The following is a 7995-nucleotide window of genomic DNA, read 5'->3' on the forward strand; positions in this document are numbered from 1 at the left end:
ATATCCAGAATCTTATTGGTTATTGCCATCACCTCCTCCCATCATCCTCTCTTACCTGGATTATAGTAATAGTTTCCAAATGGGTCTTGCTTCTACCTTTGACCCTTTAAAAGCCATTCTCAGTAGAATCAGCAACCAGAATGATCTCTAGAACTACTTCGCTCCTCTGCTCAAAACCCTCTAATGGCTTCCTACTTCACTTGAGGAAAATTCAGTGATCCACATCAAAGACCCACAAGGTCTTACAAGATCTATCCCTACTCTTCACACACACACACACACACACACACACACACATGCATCTGACCACTCCTACTCTCTCTCTAACTTCACCCCTTTATTTTCTCCATACCCAGCTCTGGTTCACCAGATCCAGCCACATTGGACTTGGCATTTGTCCTGAGAGCAGTGGGGAGCCCTGGAGGGCAGGAGCTTATAAACCATCCTTCTGTCTTCTCTGCCTATAAAGTGAGACAATATATAGAAGGTTAATATCACAGATCTGCATATCCTATGGGTATTGGGTCCTTCCATTATACAATTGTTGTTACTGATCTTGTTGACCTAGAAGGATACAAAGGATCCCTCAGGATCCAAGGTGATTTTACTGGAGACCCCTTTCTTATTTTTCTTTTTGTGATGAAAAATTAAAAGCAGAAAATTTCAGAGACTTGAAACTTTTAGTATTTTTATAAGAAAAAAATAGATTCTAAATTTTTTATTACACAAGTATTATACAAACATTAAAATTTGAAAAGAGAAAAAGAAAAAAGGAAAAGAAAGAGGAAGAAAGGAAGGAAGGCGATCACACCATGGTCCTGCTACATAAAACAATTCTTATTAACACTTCAGTAGGCTTCTTACAGACTAGAAAGTCTAAGTGCTCTAAAGAGAGTATTTCCTGGCTCGGCGCCTGTGGCTCAAGGGCCAAGGCACCAGCCACATACACCTAAGGTGGCGAGTTCGAAGCCCGGGCCCGCCAAAAACAATGATGGCTGCAACCAAAAAATGGCCGGGCGTTGTGGCGGGCGCCTGTAGTCCCAGCTATGTGGGAGGCTGAGGCAGGAGACTTGCTTGAGCCCAGGAGTTGGAGGTTGCTATGAGCTGTGATGCCATAACACTCTACCCAGGGGGATAGCTTGAGGCTCCGACTCAAAAAAAAAAAAAGAGAGAGTATTTCCTATCATTTGCAGCATTCCCCCCCAGGGGAGAGAGGTACGGGGACTTCTTCAAAATCCTGACTTCAGGCACACACCACACCGTGCCCTAGCTGAGCTCACTTCTTGTCCAGAGTTTTAGAAAAACACCCTGGGGTTTGCTCAGCAGCGTGGGGCCTTTCTGATATTTCACTGAAGTAACTTATGACTGGGTTTGTCTTGGCTATGAGGCTGGTTTTAAAAGATAGTCTGGATTCTTCTCTCAACAGATAACAAATAAATTTAATTGCAAGTATGTCCAGCAGTTATAATGAATGTGTGATAAAATATAAACGGGCCGCCGCCCACAAATAGAAATAAATTCTCTTGACTGAAATGAACATACAAGCTTTTTCTTCACCTCACCAGAACGCTTTATTAAATTACATCATGATGGAATTCTACAGATATCTGTTTGTTTTTTAAAGAATGATGTACCCTTTATCTATTTGCTGTTATGTTTTATTAAGTTTGATTGTGACTACCAAAAAAGTTGTAATTGTATTTGGAGATGGTCAGTTTCATTTTAACAAATGTTTAAAAATTGTTACTTATTATTGGTAATAAAAACACACCTTTAGGTTACAATTTAGCACACAAAAATTAGTTAATTTGCTAAAACGTAATTTAGAAATATAAAAATAAACAGTAAATGGAACTTTCGAAATGGTGACTCTTTGATATATTTCAATTATAGCTGATTCAGATTATTTTTAGAATGCAAGAGGCAGGCATTAAATTAATAATGTAAAATAGTTCCAATTGTTTCAATGCTTGAAAGCTTTCTGACCATAAAATTTGAAGTCACTTACTAATAATTATTTTAGTCTTTTTTTTAAAGGGATAACTTAATCTTTTCACTATTGATCAAGTAAAAGTATCAATGCACCATTTCCTAAACATGATTTATTGTTATGAGATTGGCAGATTTCCAGAATTTCACTATTAATTATACTGACTTGCCATTTCTTGAGCACAGCAGAGTAAATCCTGGATAAATTCATCCAAAATTGGTTTGAATAATGTATACAAATTCTTTAGTTATTTAGAACTAGAGAAAAATTATATTAACTTCTCAGATACATTATTATGGAATACCAGGTCTTATAAATAACTTTTTAAAAATGTTTAAGTGATTCTCTACGGTTATAACTGTATAGAAAGCTATGTTGTAACTTCCTTCAGAAAGCAATAATACCAACAAAAGAGATAAATATCACATCAGGTTAATTACGGTTTAGAAAGCATCCATGTTTCTCAGTCATTGATTTCTTCTGCTTTAGTCTGCTTGGGCTGCTATAACACAAACCACAGATTGGTGACTTAAACAACAGATATTTATGCTCATAGTTGTGCTGGCTGGGAAGCAGGAGACCAGAGAGTCAGCACAGCCAGATTCTAGGTTGCCAACAGGAGCTTCTTGCTTCATTTTAACAGAAATAGAGAGCAGACAAGCTCCCTGGTCTCTTCTTACCAAGGTAACTAATCCCATCATGGAGTACCACACAATCTCAGCCTCTTCTAAACCTAATTATCTCCCAAAGACACCCCCATCACCAAATACCAGCACACTGGGAGTTAGAGTTTTGACTTATGAATTTTGGGAAGATACAATTTAGTCCACAGCATTCTGCTCCTGGTCCCCCAGAATTCATGCCCTTCTTACAGTCAAAATGCATACATTCCATCCCAATAGCCCCCAGAGTCTTAACTCAGTGCCTCATCATTTCCAGAGAACTATCATCTAAATTAGGTTTGGGTGAGAGTTGAGGTGCAATTCATCCTGAGACAAACTTCCTCTCCAGCTGGAAACTTGTGATGCCAGACAAGTTATCTGATCTGGTTCCCAAATACAGTGCCAAGACAGGGATGAGACAGACATTCTCATTCCAAAAGAAAGAAGCAGAAAACAAGGAAGGGGTGATTGGTCCCAAGCAAGTCCAAAACCTAGCAGGGCCAAGTTCATAGCTGGAGAATTTTTCTCTTTGGTTAGATGCTCTGCTCCCCCAGACTCACTGGGGTGGCAACGTCATCCCACAGCTCAGGAGACACCGCCCACACCAAGGCTTTCTGCAGTGCCCAGCTCTTGAGTGGCCTGGCCAGTGATGGATGACATCTTGACATGTAGCCCCACCCTTTGAAAACCAAGAGGTGCTAACCCTGTCCCCTGGGACTGTGGTGGGAGTGGCAGAACTTCCTTAGGAGTCATTTTTCCCTTTTCTTAGGACCTGCACGTGGTCTCCATAACAACTAATTTATATTAAATTATTTTTCTTAAATTTCATTTCCATTTTTTATTTTCTCATTTCATCTTTATAACCTATTTGGTTAATTCAGATATAATTTTCATTTTATGGATCAATATGCTGAGGCCAAGAAATGTTAAGTAACTTTTGTAAGGTCTCAAACAGTAGAAGATTTCAAATTTGAACACACATTTGATCCCAAATTTCATACTCTGAATCACTGTTTTACTGAATACATATTTCCAACCATTTAATTTCCAAAATAGACAGTATTTGTTACCTAATGAATAAGCCTACATATTAAGCTAGTAACATACTATTATATTAAGTATAATATATATAAATATAAAATATAAGTTATATTTTACCTTATAAAAGCATTCCTTGTTTCATGAATGCTCACATCATATATAGTTTTATGAACTGTTTTTTGTCGTGTGCCTGAGATATTTGGTCTCGGGTGTTGGTATCAAGGACAAAAACAAACATGTATTTCTAACTTCTGTGGTGTTTCTAAAAGTGTTCAAGACAAAACAGTTGATTTATAAAATAAACATGAAATGTGTTTATCAGTACTTAATATATAGTATATAAGCAACTATGAGAACTACCCAGATCATTTATCTTGAGTTATTTATATTAAACATGCATTTTTAGAAGACAAAATCAACCTGGAAGGACATTTACAAATCATCATGTCCTACCTGCTAACATTGCATGAATCACTTCTTCACCATCTTTGATAGATAGGGAGCTAATGAAATATTAAAGTAGGTAATCTCTTTGTTCTATGAAAAGATGTTTTGTGTGGCTACTATAAAAATGCCAAAAACTTAGTAGCTTAAAACAAGGCAAATTTATTATATCACAGTTTCTCTGGATCAGAAATCTGGGTGGGCTCAATTGCATCTATTACTTAAGGTATCAGGACAGAAAACAAGGTGTTGGCAGGGCTCTGCAGAAGGCTCTAGGGAAGAATTCACTTCCCAACTCACTCAGTTCCTTGAGGTTATAAGACAGAGGCCTTTATTTTCTTGCTGCTGTTGGCCCAGAACCAGGCTTTGCTCCTACATGCTGCCCACATTTCTATAATTTCCGTGCAGTCCCTTCCAACAATGGCAGGAAGAGTTCCTCTTGCACTTTGAATCTCAGACATTCCCTTCTAGTATATCTCTGACTCTAGCTAGAGACATTTCTCTGCTTTGAAGGGTTCCTTGATTGGACTGCCTCCTGGATTGGATAATCCAGGACAACCTCCCTATCCTAAAGTTCATAATCTTTACATCTGCAAAGTCCCTATTGCCATGTAATGTGGCATATTCATAGCTTCCAGGGATTAGGTCATGGGTGACCAAAGGGTAGGGATGGGAGGGTTCTGCAAACTATGATAGAGTATCTGCCTTGCTTGAGATTCCCACCATTTTTCTAAATACTGGCACTCAGCACATTCCTTTATCACATCACAATAATTATTGAGCTCTTATTGCAACATTCATTGCAGAATGTAGCTGGCAACATATTGGATATAGGGGATATGTTGGTGACTAAGCCCAAAGGAATTCATGATCAAGTGGAGCTGGAGAAGAGGCAACTATTCAAATGTAATTACACTGATAAATAATGAGATACAATCCTGATTAAAGTTGACCAAAATTATGAAGTTGACCTTGGTTTGAGGGCATGGTCAAGAAGAGCTTTGTTAAAGAAGTGAAATCCCTGCACATATTTGAAAAAAAAATCCATCACATTTCTGAGGCATTTTCAAATACTCTTTATCTTTACATGATGCCAAAACAAATCAATGCAGTGTAAAAGGAAGTTGTGTGTGTGTGCGCGCGCATGTGCATGTGCAAGTGCACACATGTGCAAAGCATATGTTTATGAAGGGTTTTATAACCGCTAGTTTTAGAGGGTGTCATCTTTTACTTATTTTTTACTTCACCTTATCTCCACCCAGCAGAAAATGTGTTAGGGGAATAGAGGCACATAAAGAATTTACCAGTGGAAATGAAATTGTTGTTGTTGTTGTTGTAGTTGTTGTTATTTGGCAGGCCCGGGCTGGATTCAAACCTGCCATCTCTGGTGTATGTGGCTGGCACCCTAGCTGCTGAGCTACGGGCACCAAGGTGGAAATGAAAATTTTTAATACAAGTATGGATTGAGGCTACTTTGTTCTTAAAAATGATTATTGACAGTAGGATAGACTTCCATCAGGATAAAAACGGGAATTCCAAAGAAAAGAATTTTAATGTCAGGCCGTGCTTCTCCTTCTTTATAAGAAATAAAAAGTGATTTACAGCCAGGGCAACAGGCTCAGGAAAGAGCCAACACTTCACTAACCAGGGTGTGTTGTTTGGAAGGAGCAGTCAAACCATAACAATCTCGTAATGTTTTTAAAATAAAAGAAAAATAAATGCCCTTCTTGGTGAGTTTGAGTTGTGCTTGTTTTCTAGGTGAAAGTCTGTAGATCACTGGCTGCTCTCACTCATCTCCAACTGAATTAGAAATGTAGCACCTGCCCACCTCCTTCTCTCACCCCATCACTTTCACTCCAGAAAGAAGAGCTGTTTCCACTAGGAGCTGACACAGACTCGTGGAAGAAAGCCTCCACCAGAAAAGCCAGAAGCATTCCCCTTGAATACTTACAAAGAAATTAAGAAGAAATATTTCCTTTTCCAGTTTGGTTGAGACTGAAATTTCCCAAGGGAACAGTGGTCATAGGTCTACTCATTTGAGGGATTTTGAAGGCAGGGGCTGCAGGAAAACAGAAAACTGAAGGACTGTGCAGATGAAGAGATTAATTGATCATTCCATCTGGACTCTTAAAAACCCCTCTGGTAGCCATGAGGTTCTGCCCTTGACTCAATCCTAGGGAAAGTAATCAGCTTCGGATGCATGTGGATACTGCATCTCTCAACTGGATCCAGTATGTACCCCAAGTGTACTATGGTGTTCTATTTTTGGCCTCCTGCGATCACCATGTCTTTATTATTTAAATTAATTCCAATTCCAATTCAAAACTACCTGTACCCAAGGAACAGAATCTTTAATATACAGAGCAGTTTGACTCCTCATTCTTCGCACACACTAGTCTGCGAGTACTGTCTTTATGTGGCCCAAAGTCCTAAGGAATTGCTTTCCCAAACACAAGATGAATTCTCTCTGGAGCTATAACATGCAGCTTGTATTGCAATCAGTGACTGCTCCTCAAAACTGTTTTAAAATGATTGGTATTTTCCTGTTCAAAGCTTAGAACCAGCATCTTATCTCATCTAGAATATTTTTCTTTAAAATTTAGCATGCTTTTTATTATGAACAATGTCTTTGAATAGGAAAAAAATAATTTTCATGTATAACACAAATGTCCTAGACAAGAAAAAAAACTGTATCATCTCACAGGCTCAGGCTGGGCTTTTAACTCTGTTCCTGACCCAGTGTGGTCAACAAATCTACCCTCTCCTGCACACAGGATGTGAGCGCTCGTTGGACTGTTCTAATAGAGACCACAGTCGCCGTCCTTACCCCTGGTTGACAACTGTGTTCTTTCATAAATGGGGTGTTGCTTTGGGTTGGTAAGGACCTTCAGAGGGATTCAATATGAAGTAGTTTAAGAATAAGAAAAAGCTTACAAATTCAGGTGACTGGATGGTTGAGACACCTTGGAGACATTCTGTTCATATCCTCTGAAGTCTGTCATTATTGGCCTCTGTGTGTGTGTTGTTTTTTCTTGAACATTGATCTCTGGTCATGTTCCTGGAACTCAAAGAAATATTAAAATCAATGAATTCAGTATGGATTTTATCAAAGAAATGTAGTCTACCTACCTCTATATATGTATTTAGGGCACACACACACACAGTTATTCAGCTTTGTGGAAGTGAATTGTGAAAACCATGATTAAAGAGATATTTAAGGTGTGAAATTCTGGCTAGATGAGGGGCAGGTTATTTGAATCAGGCCATGCAACTTTATTTCTGACACATTAAGCAAACAGGTTAAGTAACAATTTGGCCCACACAAGCTCACACCTATATTAACAGTAAATTATTCTTTGTGAATTAATTATAAGCGGACTTACTGAGGTTTTCACTCAAGTAATAATTCTCATTTATCTATTCACATAGCCACAAACTACAAGCAAAAAAGATGTACAGTCTCAGACAAAAATACCCTCAAATGTTCATTTAGATCTGACAGTGCAGTTGTTAAGGAGGTTAACTTTAATACATAATAATATATATATGAAGCAAAAACACTGATAAAAGCAATTTAATTTTGTCCCATAAAATCAAAGGGGAAATAATATCCTTCCTTATCAGGCTTAAGAACCTAATAAAAAGAATAATTACAGTAATAATGGGGAGAAGAAAAGTGTTAATAACTGCAATTACAGATCCGTTATAAAGTAGCACATTTTCCACAGTTGCAAGTAGCTTTGAGTTTTCTGAATGTAAACTTGCTAGAAATAAGAAGTATGGATTTGGCTCGGCGCCTGTGGCTCAAGTGGCTAAGGCTCCAGCCACATAAACCTAAGGTGGCGGGTTCGAATCCAG

Source organism: Otolemur garnettii, unplaced genomic scaffold (assembly GCF_000181295.1).
Source record: "Otolemur garnettii isolate 467f Iridium unplaced genomic scaffold, OtoGar3 scaffold00016, whole genome shotgun sequence".
Taxonomy (NCBI): domain Eukaryota; kingdom Metazoa; phylum Chordata; class Mammalia; order Primates; family Galagidae; genus Otolemur; species Otolemur garnettii.